The sequence below is a fragment of the Moschus berezovskii genome, chromosome 15 (assembly GCF_049115385.1).
Source record: "Moschus berezovskii isolate FMDL1 chromosome 15, NW_MosBer_1.0, whole genome shotgun sequence".
NCBI lineage: Eukaryota > Metazoa > Chordata > Mammalia > Artiodactyla > Moschidae > Moschus > Moschus berezovskii.
The window spans coordinates 68,962,979-68,981,822 of record NC_142474.1 but is presented as its reverse complement, the minus strand read 5'-3'; the positions used below and the strand labels follow the sequence as shown (position 1 = coordinate 68,981,822).

Below are 18,844 nucleotides of genomic sequence, written 5' to 3'. Positions count from 1 at the left end.
GACACCAGATTCAGTCCTTGGTCCAGGAAGATTCCATGTGCTGCAGGGCAATTAAGCCCCTGCACCACAGCTACTGAGTCTACAGGCTCTAGAGCCCATGCTCTGCAACAAGAGAAGCCCCACACACAGCAACAAAGAGAGTAACCCCTGCTCACTACAACTACAGAAAGCCTATGCACAGCAAAGAAGACCCAGTACAGCCAAAAATAAATAAAAATAAAATTCAAAACTCAGTTAAAAATTTCAGACAACTAACTGTAATAGTAAGCCCTATAGCAGATACCATGAGAACTACAAAGGACAGTAGGCAGGATTCCAGGCCCTACATTAAGGATTTACATCTAGTTGGATTCTAAACACAAGTATGTATCCATCTATTCAATAGATACTAATTCAGCTCTGCAACATGTAAAACTTTTCAAAGGGCTCAAGATACAGCAACAGACACAAACCTGGTCCCAGCTAACAGAACGCAGTCAGGACAAAAGTACTAAAAAAGATGGGAGTCAAGGGATTATGCATGGGAAAAAAAAATGCTTTCATAAACTAAATATCTCATATATTTGGCACGTGGATTAGCATGGGTCCATTTATGGTCTTATTATAAAATAAAGGAGTTGAAACAATTTTTAAGTTCTCTTTCGAGCACTAAAAGGTTTGTGACCTAAAAATCAATTTCAATTCAATGGGTAACTGAGGAAGATTCTAATCCCTCAGCATCATAATAAATTACTGCAATAAACCAAGTATGAACTAAAACAAACTGGTCTGAAATGCTGGTTATCTTTGAAAAGGGGGACAGAGGGGCATATTCAAAGGACACTTGGACAGAAGTCACAAAGACTACTAACAGTGAAATAATCAAAGTGAAGTGTAGTCGCTCAGTCGTGTCCAACTCTTTGCAGCCCCGTGGATTGTAGCCTACCAGGCTACCCTGTCCATGGGATTTTCCAGGCAAGAATACTGGAGTGGGTTGCCATTTCCTTCTCCAGGGGATCTTCCCGACCCAGGGATCGAACCCGAGTCTCCTGAATTGAAGGCAGATGCTTTACCCTCTAAACCACCAGGGAAGTAATCAAAGGTAATAAGTTGGAAGTGGGAATCCAGATGATATTCTTCTGGCAATCCTCAGTGATGAGAAATCAACTCTGGAGGAAAAAGGGTTTGTAAAAGAAAAATATTCCCAAGCAAGTCTGGTGAAGGAGCTTAGAATTCAACCTAACAATAAAATGTGATATAAAATGATGACAAACAGGGTTCAATATTTCTAAAAAGCAACTTCTAAAAAGAAATTTATCTTCAGCAACTGATATGGTCTACTAATGGTAACTATACTTAGTATTAAATTGAATAAAGATTCTACAATGCTGCTTTCAAAAATGAGTCTACTACTTCACAACCAGATTATCCTATTAAGCCTCTATTTACCAATAACTAAGCACTGGACATGGAACAACAGACTGGTTCCAAATAGGAAAAGGAGTGCATCAAGGTTGTATATTGTCACCCTGCTTATTTAACTTATATGCAGAGTACATCATGAGGAACACTGGGCTGGAAGAAGCACAAGGTGAAATCAAGATTGCTGGGAGAAATATCAATAACCTCAGATATGCAGACGATACCACCCTTATGGCAGAAAGAGGAACTAAAAAGCCTCTTGATGAAAGTGAAACAGGAGAGTGAAAAGGTTGGCTTGAAGCTCAACATTCAGAAAACAAAGATCATGGCATCTGGTCCCATCACTTCATGGGAAATAGATGGGGAAACAGTGGAAACAGTGTCAGACTTTATTTTTTGGGGGCTCCAAAATCACTGCAAATGCTGACTGCAGCCAGGAAATTAAAAGACACTTACTCCTTGGAAGGAAAGTTATGACCAACCTAGATAGCATATTAAAAAGCAGAGACATTGCTTTGTCCACCAAGATCCGTCTAGTCAAGGCTATGGTTTTTCCCGTGGTCATGTATGGATGTGAGAGTTGGACTGTGAAGAAAGCTGATCGCCGAAGAATTGATGCTTCTGAACTGTGGTGCTGGAGAAGACTTGGACTGCAAGGAGATCCAACCAGTCCATTCTAGAGATCAATCCTGGGTGTTCACTGGAAGGACTGATGCTAAAACTGAAACCCCAATACTTTGGCCACCTCATGCGAAGAGTTGACTCACTGGAAAAGACTCTGATGCTGGGAGTGATTGGGGGCGGGAGGAGACAGGGATGACAGAGAATGAGATGGCTAGATGGCATCACCAGCTCGATGGACATAAGTTTGAGTGAACTCCGGGAGTTGGTGATGGACAGGGAGGCCTGGCGTGCTGAGTCGGACACGACTAAGCAACTGAACTGAACTGAAGCATCAGCTGGGAGAGTAAAACACAAACACATGAGAGTTACATAAAAGACAAGGGGCCTGCATTTCCAGCAAAGCTAGGCCACATAATACACAACAACATTCTTAAAGACAAACACCTAGACTTAAATATACGTGAAGTATATTTTTTAATTATTAAAAATATCAAAGAGTTAAAAACTGGTACAACCACTTTGAAAAACTGATAATAACTACAAGAGTTAAATATTTACTCAACAATTCTATTTCTAGGGATATTTCCAAAAGAAAGGAGTCCATATGTTCAACAAAATACGTATATAAGAATGTTCATAGTAGCTTTATTTTAACTGTCCAAATTGGAAATAATGCAAATATCTGTTAAAAGTAGAACTGAGAAATAACTGTAATACAAAGAAGCCTGGAGCTTCTTTCCTCCTGGAAATGTTTACCGAATCAAAGAAGGTGCCTGAGGGGCTAATTTACACTTAAGCAGCCTTGAGGGCTCAGAAGACAGCAAATCAGAGTACAAGAGCCACTGAGGGAGCCACACCCCCGCCTGGAATAAGACCTCAAAAAGCTGAATCCCAGAAGAAAGGATAACACAAAAAGTAAACTAAACCAGTCTTTGCACAGACACTAAAATAAATCTCAATTTGAATCAAGGTGATCCTAAGTGCCTGGCAAAAGCAACAGAAAAATCCTCATCTATATCTACATTTACTTCTACAAATAATCTTTCAAATACAGTGAACAGTACACAATGAGCATGCATACATGGAGCCAACACTCCTCAAAGAATAACAGACCACAGGAAAAATTCTGCGGGACTCTGGGACCTGCTTACTCTGTTCAGAGACATGTGAAGAGCTTGCACATTTTGACAGGGAATTATAAACTATAGAAATGGCATAGCAGATTTTTAAAAGAACCAAACTGAAATTCTAGAATGAAAAACACAGCAACAAAAATTAAGAATCCAGAAAATGAATATATTTAAGAGCAAATCAGAGATGAAGATTAAACTGAAAGGCCAGAGGTATACTAAACGACTAGAAAAAAAAAGTAAAACCCAGAAGGCAGGTGAAACACAGTGGAGTTACTGAGACCTAACACTGGGTAACTGAAGTCTCAGAAAGATTAAGCACGAGAAACTGGGAGAGGCAATATTCAAAGAGATGACAGCTGAGAACTATCCAAGACAGATGAAAGACACCAGGTCACAGCATAAACAGCTGTGAAAAGAAAAGGAGGCGAGGGAGAGAGACAGCATTTGAAATCAAATCTGAAAGACAAAAAGAAAATCTTAAAAATAGCCTGTGAAAGTGAAGTGAAAGTCACTCAGTCGTGTCCAACTCTTTGGGACCCCATGGACTATACAGTCCATGGAATTCTCCAGGCCAGAATACTGGAGTGGGGAGCCCTTCCCTTCTCCAGGGGATCTTCCCAACCCAGGGATTGAACCCACGTCTCCCGCATTGCAGGCGGATTCTTTACCAGCTGATCCACAAGGGAAGCCCGAAAATAGCCTGAGGAAGAAACAAATTATCAACCAAGAAGTGAAAAACAGCAGCTGCCTTCTCAATAGCAACAAAGACAAATATTATAGAATAATCTCTTCTCCAAAGAATATACAAATATATGTATGTGCATATTGCCAATCTAGAATTCTATACCTAGCAAAATATATCTTTCAAGAATGTAGGTGAAATAAAAACATTTTTAAACTAAACATTTTAGATTTTGTCAATACTAAATCAACTCTAAAGAAAATACAAGGGTATTTTGCAGGCAGATGGAAAATTTTTCCAGACAGAAAGTCAGTAACATAAGAAAGAAGAAAAGAAGGGCAGTAAGCCTAACTGAATAATAATGGTACAAAACAACAGAAATAGGTCTTTGGGGGTATGAAACATATATACATTTTATTTATTTTTTTTCATATATACATTTTAAAACATAACAATGAAATACTAAAAAAAAGAAAGGAAGTTGACTATCATTTTAAAATTGGCTTATATCATCTGGAAAAAGGGTGAAAGTCTCAATATTACACTTTAATAAGTAGAGAAAAGATTAGAATTTCTTAGGCAAATACTAAGGAAGAGTAAAAGAATATATAATCCCAAGGTAATTAAAAAAAGGAAATGGAATTATTTTTTTAAGTCAATCCAAAACAAATCCAGAAAAAAGGAACATGGAATAGGTGAGGCAAATACTCTTAATTTTTAAACATTCATATCAATTATTATTATCTGCCAATTCATTGTTTATAACAGGTATCAGCAAAATACACGGAAATATCTATCCCCCACTCACATACCTAACCTTTATAAATTTTACTTTCCACATTTATTTCCATTGTCATTCAGTTTTCAAAGCCTTATTTCACCTTTTCTTTTCTAACTACAGATATGCTAACAAGCATTAAAAGATTCAAAAGAAAAACAAACAAAAAGAAACAAGGAGGAAAAAAACCCCAGAGAACTAGCTGGGTTACAAATGCTGCACTAATTCCACCATAAAATATTAATCTGCCGTCACTGATCTATGTAATATCACCAAGGGCACACTCACCCTCTGTTACGGCCCACACTCTGTCTGTGGAGCATGCTTCTCTCGGCATCTGAATAAATCCACTTTTTACCTGTCACTTTTTTTCTCACTGAATTCTTTATGCGATGAGACATCAAGAATCTGAGCTTCACTAGGTCCTTAAATCAGGTACCATGGGGTTTGGCTGGGTTTGAGTCCCAGCCACGTGGGTTCAAGTCCCAAGCAGGGTTTTGGCTGAGTTCGAGTCCCAAACCGGGTTTTGGCTGGATTCAAGTCCCAGCCACGTGGGTTCAAGTACCAAGCAGGGTTTTGGCTGGTTATGAGTCCCAGCCACGTGGGTTCAAGCCCCAAGCGGGTTTTGGCTGGGTTCGAGTAGCAGTACATAGGTTCAAGTTCCAACCTGAGGTAAATGGTTTCACTTTTAAGATATTCTCTTTGTCTTTGTTTTCTCTAGATTACTGTGATGTATTTAGATCTGGGGGAAGAGGGTTGTTTTATGGATATTCTTCAGTCTGTGGCTTCATTTTGAAATATTCTAAGATTTAGAACACTTCTACGTGAAGTATTTCTTCAAATACTGAGTCTGTCTTACTCTTCTCCCTCTCCTCTGGCACTACAATTACAAGTACATTTGGATTTTAACTATATACTATATGTCTCACACATTTTCTACCCTTTTAGGGGGCATGTGGGGGCTTCTAAGGTGGCGCTAGTGGTAAAGAATCTGTCTGCCAATGCAGGAGACACTGGTTCAATCCCTGCGTCAGGAAGATTCCCTGGAGTAGGAAATGGCAACCCGCTGCAGTATTCTTGCCTGCAAAATTCCATACTTTGCACTGAGTTCACACTCATTGGAGAAGGAAATGGCAACCTACTCCAGTATTCGTGCCTGGAAAATTCCATGGACAGAGAAGCCTGGAAGGCTACAGTCCATGGGGTTGCAAAGAGTCAGACACGACTGAGCACACAGACAACCAAAATTAATATACTAAGAAGCTTAAGATGATATTCTTTCACTTATTTCATGAAAAGCATTACTCTAATATTTTTTAATTCCCTTGTTAATTCAGTGAAGGAAAATCCAGAATAAAATGAAAACTTCTCCACTAGTATCAATGTCATCAAGACACAGGTGCAATGTATACCTCTCTCAGAGGATAATTAAGTAATCTTTTTACAGCCCCAAATACTTAACCAAACAAGATGTGAAACTCCAGAGCATACAGTGAATTGCTACTTGCATTTTGTGAGGAGTAGACATTTTAAATAAGGCGGTCTATACTTTGGCCACCTCATGCAACGAGTTGACTCACTGGAAAAGAGTTTGATGCTGGGAGGGATTGGGGGTGGGAGAAGACGGGGATGACAGAGAATGAGATGGCTGGATGACATCACCGACTCGATGGACATGAGTCTGAGTGAACTCCGGGAGTTGGTGATGGACAGGGAGGCCTGGCGTGCTGTGATTCATGGGGTCGCAAAGAGTCGGACATGACTGAGTGACTGAACTGAACTGCACTGAAGCTCTTCCAAGGAAAATGTTCTCAAAATTTTAAAACACCAATATTATACAGTCTAAGGAAATCAAAGAATCTTTTAACATTTAATTCCAGTTTTACAGATATAGAAATTATCAAGTAATCAGTGCCAGAGTTGTATAATAGTGGACACCAAACTGTGCAGAGTCATCTCCAGTCTAGCGAGGTTGGAGTCATCTGGATGGACTCTCTACAAAGGCTGAGCCACCTGGTTAAGATGATGGCAGTTCATGAGGCCAAGAGCCAACCTTCTCTCCACAAGCAACAGTGGTGCGACAGGTGCCACAGAGAGAACTCATTCACCCACAAGCATTCTCTTCTCTACATGCGCTCCTTCATCCTCAGTGTCCCACCCTTCCACCTGCCATCTCTTCCTCATCCTTCAGGTCTTACCAGCAATTTCCTCAGGACAGCTTACCCTGCCTCTCCCAACCAAGTCAGGTTCCCTGGTGACAGGTTTTATAGTTCCATGTACTGTACTTCAAAGGACTGATCCCTCTAGTTGTTCAAAACAAGGTACACGACACAAGGCTGTGGGTACAAGAAGGCACCCAAGAAATAGCTGTTGAAAAAACAAATGTGAATTTATAATTCTCCCCAATTTTACAAAGAAACAACCTTTAAAAACTAAGTTATCTTCATGAAATGCCATAACCTGGAAATGGCAGAGACCAGTTGAGACTTCAAGTGTTTGTGATTAATTTTAAGGCTCTAATGTCCACGTACTATAAAGAAGTGTTGTAGAAGTCAGATTTCTTTCAAATGAATATTACTTTGGTATTGCCTTTTACTGTAAAAATTGAGACACTTTCTAAAGGAAAAAATGAGACACTAAATATAAATAAATCATTTCTGGCAAGGCAATACACCTTTCAAAAATCACACTGAAGGGACAAACTATACCTTTCTAGTAATAAATGATCAGAGTATTATTGGTAACAGTACTATTTCACTAAACAAAACAAAAATGATTGAAGTGAAATTGCAAGCATAAACCAGAAAATGTAATCACTTGCCACTTTCTAACTGAAGCAGCAATTCTTAAAAGTTCTGGTATTGTGTCTAAGTTTTTTGCAGGATTTCAAACTGCCTTAAAATTCCTAGCATTTAGCATCAAAGTAATTTTGTTTCTTTTCAATTTGCCACTAGCTTAAATTTACTGGCCTCTTTTTCACTCATCTTCAATAGCTACAAAATGTAACAGTAACTTGAGATAGAGGGGAACACCACTGGCAAAGACTGAACTGACCGTGCAACCTCTGCCTGGCACTGGGGCCCAGCTTGCATTTGCCATACCAGGAAGTTGTCTCAGTTCCCAAGGATGACCAGCCAATTAACAGATGGTGCCAAAGCCAACACTTGTACTTACTGGCTTGTTTCACCAATGGCAGCTGTCCTCCAAGGAACTATTTCATATCAAAACAATGTTATAACTGGTAATGGGCTATTCTCACCAGAAACATAACCCTAACCCCAGAGAGCCAGGTCTGCCAGTTAAAAACATTAAGTAGGCACCAACAACAAGACTTAGGGCCCGGGTTCTTAATGTTTGGCAAATGATGCTTCTCTGATGCCCTTGTGACACCTGAGTGATTCTTTAAAGACATAATCAGCAAAGGAATTTCTATTAACTCAGAATACCTGTACTGGCCATTAAGGCTCTGGTTTTTTAATTTATACTTTTATTTGTGTAGCTTCTTTTCTCATTTTTACATATTTCAATTGGCTATATAGAACATAACATAGGAACAACATTCATTTTAGGTAATAAACTAGATGATGTTTACAAACGTTACTACTAAAAAAGCAAACTCAGTAATTTCTTAACTTTAGGGTCTGAGTGAGAAATAAACGCAAATAAACCACCGTCCATTTAATGCTGCCTAATCTGATTCTTAAGATGACTTCACAAAAGAAAAAAGCACCCTGACTTTCCTGAACAGAACTTCCCACAGATTCAATATATGAGGAGTTGGCCAGGGTGGTACCTAAGGTTTTGTCCGACCTCTCTGCGCTACGAAATATTAAGTATTCCAAAGACTTACTTCTATTTATAAAAGGATTAATACACGATTGAAATAACTTTCTTCTAGCAAAGTACTTAAAACCGAGTCCCCACTTTTTTTCTATATGTCACATTATTTCCATGACTTGTTATTGCCCCAATTCAAAACTCCTTCCCAGTCCCATAAGCGATTCATTTAGCTCATGTTGAAATCTACCGACTAAAAAGCATCTGTGGATTAAAATGAAGGGCGGGGGCATTTCAATGTATAGAAATGTTCACCCGTGGATCCACAGACCTCTCACAATTTCAATTAAAATACCTACGAGTAACCGTTCGCCCGCATCACAATTGCCGCACCAACAACACCCCGCTGTGAGCTCCTAAGTATTTTGCAAACTTTGCAAAGGCGCACAGATTTCCAGGTTGTCCAAAGCGCTCATTCACCCCTTGCCTAGTCGAAACGAAGTTCCGCGGCAGGAAGGCAATAATTTTAAAAGAACAAAGTTTGCCTCAGTCCTGCCCACTCGGACTCTGGAGGACGCAACTGAAACTTGCAAGGGAGACACGTCTCCCGGGGACCGAAACTTGCCGGGGGGGAGGGAGGGAGGAGAAGCAGCGTGTCTCCCCTCCCGCGGGATCTGGCCGACCCCCGCCCCTTCCACGAGCCCCCTTCACCGGTCCCGCGCCGTCCCAGCCCGACCCTGCCCGCACGCCCCCGGCGCCCCTCGCCGGGCGCCCGCCGACCTGCCAATCACAGCCGCAGCGCCCCGCCGTCCGGGCTCCAGGGGGCGGGGGCCGGGCGGCCGCGCGCGTTTCCGGAGCCGGCCCCTCGAGGGCGGGGGCGGGCGCGCCGCTCGTCCGCCTCCCCCGGGGCCGCGAATGGCGGCGTCCGATTCCCCGCGGCCCCCTCCGCGTCCGCGCCCGGGGGAAGCCCGCCGAGCCCCGCCGCCGCCAGCCCCTCGCCCCTCGCAGTGGGAAAGGGGAAAATGGACTTACCTCCGAACGGTCCCGTCGGCGGAGGCTGCGGGCGGGGGGTCCCGGGGGGCCGAGCAGGTCCCGGCGCAGCGGCGGCGGCTACCGCAGTGCCCTCCGCCCCATTGTTTCCCTTCCGAGAGGATCCCGGCAAAGCCGAGCCCGGGAACCAGGAAGTTCCCCGGCGCGACACCTCCTGCCGCCGCTATGGAAACGGCCCCCCGCCTCCCAGAGCGGCTCGCCCGGGACCCCGCCTCCGAGCCGCCGGCCCCGCCCGCCTCACGGGCCGCCGCCAACCGTCGCCGCTGCGGCCGCGGCCGCCGCCATCTTGGCGCGGCCCGGGCGGCCCCTTCCCGGCGGCACGTGCGCGCTGCTCCCGCGTGTTCCCGCCGGCCGCGGGGGCGCGCTGCCAGGGCCGCAGGGTGCTGGCGCCGCTTCCCGGGAAGCGCGGCCAGGCGCGGCCCCCGGGACCCCGAGGGAGGGGGAGAGAGAGAGAGGGCCCAGGCGGGACTGGCGAGCTAGGACCCGGAGCGGGGCTTCGAGTAATTGCACGAAAACGACAGGCTTCAGTGGTGTCCACTGGCAGGTCGAGGAATGGCTGAGACCAGGGGTGAGGTCAGCAGAGCAGTGGCCGAGAGCCATGGGCTCTGCAGCCAGATTGCCTCGTGTTTCGTTTCTGGCTCTGCTACCCACCAGCTGTCAGAGCTTGGACACTTTAAATTTCTGTATGCCTCAGTTTCTTTATCTGTAAAGTGGTATTTTAATACTTGCCTCATAGGGTTGCTACCTGGAAGCAAGTGCATAGTATTGATACTCAGTAAGTGCAAAATAACCATGCTTTCAATAAAATAGCATTGCGCCTGACAAAAGTTACATTTCTTTTTCCAAGAACTTAATCTAAGTGCTCATCAGTACCACTTTAAATAGGCTACTGTGTAAGATCCCATTGCTGCTTGAAACTTAGATGCTCATCTTTTGTCCCATCTTTCTCTAGGTCAGCGTTCCTTTTTTAAGACCGTGGAAATTGTCAAGAGTTTTCGTCTCCAGAATCCTCCATCAAGAGGTTCCATAAAAAGATGAATGATGTAAACTTTCCAATACTGTAATTAGCTGACAGCTAAATGATTTATGCAATAGGAGCTAGCAGAGTTAGAGTGTGCTGATATCTAAAGGCTTCCTGTCCTTCATTCCAGGAACTAGAGTTACTAAAGCTGGCAACTCTGCATGGCTGCTATTATCTCTCTTTCCAGCTTCTGAAAACTGACACCAAGAAACTGGGTGTTCTGGAAGAGGAGGGGTGGAGGAGGAGGCCGGGTCACTGGGCTCTTCCAAAGGATCCTTGTTCAAGAGCCGAGCCTATTGTTGGTTAGGTCTCAAACAGCCTTTAGGCTTCTCCTTATAGCTCACAAGTGTTGTGACCTTGTTTGTACACTCTTTAAGAAAATACAATTGTATACTTCCCTTTGGGTCTGCCTTCATACATTTAAGCCAGATTTGTGAAGACTAGTCTTTAATGATCTAAGAAGAGCAGGACTTCCCTGGTAGTCCAGTAGTTAGGACTCAGTGCTTCCACTGCAGGGAGTACAGGTTCGATCCCTGGTTGGGGAACTAAGATCCCACATTCTTCAAGGAACAGTCAAAAACCATGAACAGTCTGATACATGAAATGAATTGGGGTAAAAACAGATCAGGAGTTGGCAGGACATGGGTAACTTTTTCAACACCTGAACACTTCTCCAAAAGTTATAGAATGCTTTCATTAGGATCCTGCAGATTGGGATATTTTGAATCTCTAAAAGGCACCAGTAGATTGCTTCCCACATGGTAGGCCCTCAATAAATGTTTATTGAGTTAAATAGCCATTTTTGTGCTTGAGCTCTCATTTCAAGCGGCCTTGGGGACCACAGACTCACAGGAGATGTTACTCAAGGGACTTCCTCGAGAACTTCATAAACAAGGACCTGGAGTCACCAGATAATGAGTTAATAGGATTTTGGATGAACAACCCCACCCCAGGCTCACTTGGCAAAATGAAGTGGAAATTTCAGATGTTTTTTTCCATAGATTTATATGGGTAATTTTTTGAAAACTTTAGACCTAATTCTGGGCAGCATTGACTCAATTTTATACTGCAATTATAGCATGATTATAGTTCAGAAAAGCCCACATTTTCTCCCAAGTCAAAGTGTCACCAGTGAATTGTGTCATCTCGGTATAAAACCTGTATTCATTCTTGAAAAGTGAAAGTCGCTTAGTCGTGTCCAACTCTTTGTGACCCTGTAGACTATACAGTCCATGGAATTCTCCAGGCCAGAATACTGGAGTGGGTAGCCTTTCCCTTCTCCAGGGGCTCTTCCCAAGGGGTCTCCTGCATTGCAGGTGGATTCTTTACCAACTGAGCTATGATAGGAAGGTATAATGGAGAAGGAAATGGCAACCCACTCCAGTGTTCTTGCCTGGAGAATCCCAGGGACAGGGGAGCCTGGTGGGCTACCGTCTATGGGGTCGCAGAGAGTCGGACACGACTGACGAGACTTAGCAGCAGTAGCAGCAGGAAGGTATAAATTTAGGGACTTATATGATTTTTTTTAATTAATCATCTTGGAGCTATTGTTAAGCTATAAACACAAATTTTTGTCTTTATATCCCCAGCATAGTGTTTGACACATAGTAGTCATATAAATTCACTTATCTATGGCATATGATAAATACATAGAATTTGTGTCAATCATTAGAAAGGAAATAGAATCATTTTTCCTCTAAATCCGGTATGGGCAAACTTGTTTTTAAAGGGGAAAGAGCAAACATGAGAAGAGCCATACACAATGTGTAAAATGAGTGTGCCTGTATTCCACTAGAAATTTATTATGAAAATAGGTGGATCTGACCCACAGGGATGTATTTTACCAATCCCTTAAATAATTATATTTGGATTATACTCACTCCAGTTTTATATTCATTTCAATGAAATGCCAGATATTAAAATACCCTTTAACTGAAGAAAGCGTAAAAGCCTGATATTCATAAATCACAAAAAAATAGAAAAACAATGGAATAACAGTTTTATGTTACCAATTAAAATATTTCTCAAATAACAAAAAGTTTAGAGCTATGTCTCACATATTATGATGGAATAAGATAGATGGGTATTTACATTTCATTTTCGCAAAAGTTACGCTAATGAAAAAGACTTAAAATGTTGCCAAAGGTAAAAGTATATATTTAAATCCACACAGGATGTCATAATAACCAAGGCCAGAAGCACAATTTGTGGTGAGAACAGAACATAGGACATGAAGGAAAAAATCTCCAAAGCAAATCATACACCCTTCACTATCGTCTTCAGAATATGGATGAAAGGGTGGGTTCCCAGAGTCTCCAGTAAAAGGAGAATTTGAAATGTGAACCCAAGGCTAATGGATTCATTTAATTTTTTTTAATAAAGGAAAGCAGATAGCTCCCTAGAGGGGGCAGTTTTTTGTTTTTAGTAAACCTATGGAAACCTTAGGGCAGAAAGTGAAGTAGAACTAAAGAGCCTCTTGATGAAAGTGAAAGAGGAGAGTTAAAAAGTTGGCTTAAAACTCAGCATTCAGAAAACTAAGATCATGGCATCCGGTCCCATCACTTGCTGGCAAGTAGATGGGGAAACAATGGAAACAGTGACAGACTTTCTTTTCTTGGGCTCCAAAATCACTGCAGATGGTGACTGCAGCCATGAAATTAAAAGACACTTGCTCCTTGGAAGAAAAGCTATGACCAACCTAGACAGCATATTAAAAAGCAGAGACATTACTTTGCCAATAGTGATCTGTCTAGTCAAAGCTATGGTTTTTCCAGTAGTCATGTATGGATGAGAGAGTTGGACTATAAAGAAAGCTGAGCACCAAAGAATTGGTGCTTTTGAACTGTGGTGTTGGAGAAGACTCTTGAGAGCCCTGTGGGCTGCAAGGAGATCCAACCAATCCATCCTAAAGGAAATCAGTCCTGAATATTCATTGGAAGGACTGATGTTGAAGCTGAAACTCCAATACTTTGGCCACCTGATGTAAAGAACTGACTCCTTGGAAAAGACCCTGATGCTGGGAAAGATTGAAGGCAGGAGGAGAAGGGGATGACAGAGGATGAGACGGTTAGCATCGCCAACTCGATGGACATGAGTTTGAGTAAACTCTGAGAGTTGGTGATGGACAGGGAAGCCTGGCGTGCTGCAGTCCGTGGGATCACAGAGTCAGAAACAACTGAGTGACTGAACTGAACTGAAAGCTATGGAAAGCCTTGCAATGCACATTTTTGTGCTCACCAGCAGTAGTACTTTCTGAAATGTCATCAGAAGCCATCAGTGCTTTTCCATTGATTAGGAAAATCAGCTCAAATGACACTGCATATAATTGTCATTCATTGTTGAAAACAACTTGGGCCAGTCAACACCTTTGTACCAATGTATAAATGACAAAGCAACAGATAATCAACCATATCCACACTGCTTATATTGTAAACTTACCCTTTGGTTTAAAAGGGAAGTTACTGATTGCACAGCAAGGAAGAAGGGTCGATGGCATGACTGTGAACCCCATAAAATTGTATGCAAGATGTTCCTTATAACACTCTGGGGTTGTCTTGTTTATTAGTATACATTGGTTTTTTCTGTCTGTGTGTCATAAAAATGGACACGCTGTGAGACTAGAGAAGGGATCTGTCTTCCCTACTCTATCCCTTGGTTCAGATCAGTGTCTGAAATATAGAATCAGTGATCTATAAATAATCATGGAAGGAATGAAGGAAGAGAAGGAGTGAAGAGAGAAGGAAACAGGGAAGAAAGAGTGGAAGAGGGAACAAAAGTAAACAAATATACATTTTTTCTGTATAATACTGTATATCAACTCTACTTAAATTTTAAATATACATTTTTTTTTTCTTAAAACATGTCCTAACTCTTCTCACATGCTCAATAGGGTGTGTGACTCAAAAGAAAAAAAAAAGGTAGGAATGATTGGTTTACAACTACAGAGGCTGCCTCATTATCTCCTCCCGTCTTTTGTTCATAAGCCAACCTGATCCTGATTATATACCAGAAGGGTTATCATGGTTTGCCAGAGACCTATAATAATGTCACAGCATTTGAAAAGCCTGTCCTTATATTTTTATAGCTTTAGAGAATTTCTCCTGTCTGCTCAACTCAGAGTTTCCTTACTTCAGCTCTACATTTGACTACCTCTTAGATGTCAGTCATTCTATTTGTTTTTTGCCTGTGTTCAAAAGTTCTAAGATATTGAAAAAAAATTGAAGTACAATTTCAAGACATTTTTGTCTCCATTGCAGAGCAATAAAACTTTTGTCTCTGTGTATATGATCTTTTTAATTTACTTTTAAACTCTGTAAACATGTATCTATCTATGTTGTCTGAGAGTTGTTTTCAAAGATGACCCCGCCCCTCAGTGAGCCAAACCTCCAACATCCATATCCTTTCATATCATCCTCCTCCTGAATTTGGGCTAGGCCTGTGACTCACTTTTGTTGAAAAGAATCAGGTAGAAGTGATGTTAGGTGATTTCTAAGGCTGGATCAGAAGCCTTTCTGCTTCCACCTGGGTCTCTGGAATATTTATTTTTAGTGGGCTCTCTCCCAGAACTCAGCCATCATGCTGTAGGAAGCCCAAGCCAGAGAGGCCACACACAGGTGGCTTGAATGACAACTCTGGCTGAGCCCTTGTATCAACTGCTAGCCAGATGGGTGTGCCATCTTGGACATTGTACACAGTCAAACCTTCACTGTGCCTTTAGCCCCAACTGTGAAACCCCATGAGAAACCCCAAATGAGGCCATCTCAGTCAACCCATAGGACCCACAGAACCATGAGAGCAATAATAAACTATTTTAAGCCATTGAGTTTAGGACAGTTTGTTACCCTCTTACAAGTAACTGGAATATATTGATTAACATGGTGTTAAACATGAGTTTGAGTGAACTCCGGGAGTTGGTGATGGACAGGGAGGCCTGGCATGCTGTGATTCATGGGGTCGCAAAGAGTTGGACACGACTGAGTGACTGAACTGAACTGAACTGAAAGCTATACTTATATTTTAGCTAAGACCTTAATGAACAAATAAGATGAACAGAAATGCCATATAAGAAGGTCAAGTTGTATTAGAAGAAGGTGAACCTAACATATTTCGAGCATGCTTTTCACTACTAAGTTGCTGATTTTTTGTCTGGTTCTTTTCTTTGACTCAGAGTGATATGCTGGGCATTGTGAAACAATATGACAGACAACATTTTGGTGTCTATAAAGTAAATATACTTGTAAGTACACTTGACATAAATAGATACGAAATAAGTCTTTGCCTGAATACTTTGGCTAAAGGAGTGGTTACAAAAAGTTAGACCAAAGACACACTTAAAATAAGACAATAGATGAAAAAAAATTTTTTTAATCTGCTCAGCTTATCTTTTCTATTTGCTAATACTTAATTAAAAATGCAGTCCAGTGGTTTGGGCTCTGTTGTCTCACTGCCAAGGGCCCAGATTCGATCCCTAGTTGGGCAAGTAAGATCCATATGCAATGCGGGGTGGCAAAAAACAAAAATTAAAAACAAATTCAGGTCCATAATTCCTGATCTATAATTTTGAAATCAACAAAGCTCTGAAAATCAAAAATATTTTTGTAAATAATTTGCCACCTAAACTCACTGGGTAGCAACTGCAATGTCCTATGACTATTTATTATGGGCTTTATCTTATTTAAATGAATACTCATTTCATTGCAGAATTAGTATGTTTGATTACAACATCCTATCCCAGACCCCCCTTGTGCTGTTCCCGCAGGTAACATGCAGTATGTGTACCATGTCACCCTCCTAAAAATTGAAACTTCTGAATTCAAAAACACTTCTGGCTTCAGACCTGAAGTTGACTTTATAGGTGACCTAAAGTAAACTCTTTATTGCGAGGGGAAGGGCAATCTACTACAGAGTCCTTAAGGACTCTCTGAATTCACCCAGCCGAAGGTCAAACTCCAACTCCACCACTGGCCATCACTGAGACCTCGGTTAGTGTGCAACCCTCTGCCTTAGTTTCCTCCTCTGCAGAATGAGGATAGTAATAAAAATGACCTCATTGGGTAAATGCTTAGCCCAAGTGACTAGTATTAATAATAACTTTTTGTTTACTCTTATTGTATTATTATTAAACATAAGTGGTTGTTTTTTTAATAAATTCAATGAAACAAATAATATCTCCGTTAGGATTCAGTGAGGGAAAAAGAGACTACTAAGTTATTACCAGCAGAAAGGTTTTAACACATGAAATCAGATGTGCACAGGACTTTGGAAGGAGTGGATGGGTGAAGGTCAAGAGGGATACCCTGTAACTTTCAGGTTATTCTGCATCAGCTGTGGACCTGATGTCAGGAAGCCACTGCACCCAGAGATCAGAAATTGCAGGAAATGACAGGAAACCATGGCGAATGTCACACTGCAGCTTAGAACCTAGTGCCTGTCAGGAGCAGTCTTTGGCATCTAGCTTCACTGTACAAATTTATATCGTGTGAGTGGCGGCAGGAGGAAGGATGACACAATCCTTGTGCTGTTCAAATCCCAAGTGCATCTCACTGGCAGAATCTAAACCTTATCAGAACCTGCTGGCAAAGGACTTTGGGAAATACAACTCTGAGATACAGGCAATGTCTGACACTTTTGCGACCCCATGGACTGTAGTCCACCGGGCTCCTCTGTCCATGGGATTCTCCAGGCAAGAATACTGGAGTGGGTTGCTGTGTCCTCCTCCAGGGGATCTTTCTGACCCTGGGATTGAACCCACATCTCTTTTGTCTCTTGCATTGGCAGGCAGGTTCTCTACCACTAGCACCACCTGGGAAGCCCAATATAGGCAATACCCAACACAAACAGTCATTTGATAACGATAATTGACATTTGTAGAGCACGGTGAGATAGGCAGTAATTGTAGCACAAGGGGCTAGGTGATGTGTCTGGAGTGCATGGGGACGGAGAGACTCCGGTCCCTGTACTCCAGATCTAGGGAGTGTGTCTTTACACCAGTGTCCTATTTAATCATCTGAGTTGTACTTTATCCCTTAAATCTTCATACCGTTTATATTATTATAGATTCACATTTCTCAGATCAATCTAAAGAGGAAATTTTGCATCACTATTTAAAGTAGAATGACAATTACTGAAGCAGAAAAGAGATGTCACCTGACATTAACAGAAGATAAAGTAAAAATGAGCACACTGAAAACAATGACGTTAAAACCACTTAGACAGCATTGCCCAGAGGGTTCTGAGCCTGAAGCCTGTTCTCCTTGTGGAAAAGGGAGATTAGCATGTATGAGAGACGCTAAAAGTACTAAACATAATGGCAACAGGTGGAGATCGTCGTTGATAAATTCACAAGGACTAAAAGGTGACTGAAATCTCTGAAAAGAAATTAAATTTCTCACTATGAAAGACAATGTTATTTAAAGGCTTGTCCGTCTTACCTACCATCAATAGAACTCAATCCACACATACATATATCTATGTGTATTTATTAGTATATTTATATTTTATTTATTAGGACAGTGCATTTTTGCTATATAATAACTGTTAGTGTTAGCCGCTCAGTCGTGTCTGACTCTTTGTGACCCCATGGATTGTAGCCCACCAGGCTCCTCTGTCCATGGAATTCTCCAGGTTCCCCAGGAAAGAATAGTGGAGTGGGTTGTCATTCCTTTCTCCAGGAGATCTTCCCTACCCAGGGATTGACCCAGATACCTGGGTCTCCTGCATTACAGTCAGATTCTTTACTGTCTGAGTGATACCAATTGAATGGACATGGACTTGGGCAAACTCCAAGAGTTGGTGGGGGGCAGGGAGGCCTGGTGTGCTGCAGCCCAAAGGGTCACAGAGTCAGACACGACTTAGTGAATGAACAACAACAACAAATATGTATATATATGTATATATACAAATATATAAAATAATAGGAAGTATACAAAAAGTACTAGAAGAAAGTGCTTAGGAGAGAGACTGGATTGAACTTAGGAGAAGACAGGCAGAACAGTTGCAAATAACAAAAAACCCAACTCTAACTAGGCTAAATAATAAAGCTGAATTATTGGCTCATCTCATGTCACTGGGAGCTTCCCTGATGGCTCAGTTGGTAAAGAATTCACCTGCAATGTGGGAGTGGGAGACCTGGATTCAATCCCTGGATTGGGAAGATCCCCTGGAGAAGGGAATGGCAACCCACTGCAGTATTCCAATGAGAGTTCCATGGACAGAGGAGCCTGGTGGACTACACAGTTTATGGGGTTGCAGAGTCGGACATGGCTGAGCCACTTTCACTTCACTCACGTCACTGAAAATCTACCAGAAGATGGGCTTTGTAGGACTTAATGATATTGTCAAGGACCAACTTCTTTCTCTGCTTCCCATCATGTCAGCTC

General features: G+C 42.0%; 1 protein-coding gene across 6 annotated transcripts in view; it reads right to left on the bottom strand.

Annotated features, from left to right (window-relative positions):
• USP6NL (USP6 N-terminal like) overlaps window positions 1-18,844 on the bottom strand; it is a 217,159-nt gene that overhangs the window by 146,100 nt on the left and 52,215 nt on the right. The window contains exons 1-2 of one of the 6 annotated variants that reach the window (XM_055427492.2): window positions 9,428-9,554; window positions 6,817-6,985 (exon numbers count right to left, since the gene is read on the bottom strand). The exons of 1 other annotated variant lie outside the window; for it this stretch is intronic. The gene's annotated coding sequence lies outside the window, so the exon portion shown is untranslated. Of the gene's footprint in view, window positions 1-6,816; window positions 9,015-9,175; window positions 9,233-9,427; window positions 9,566-18,844 lie in introns of those variants that run through there. 4 more of the 6 variants (XM_055427464.2, XM_055427526.2, XM_055427473.2 and 1 more) reach the window with 4 other exon arrangements.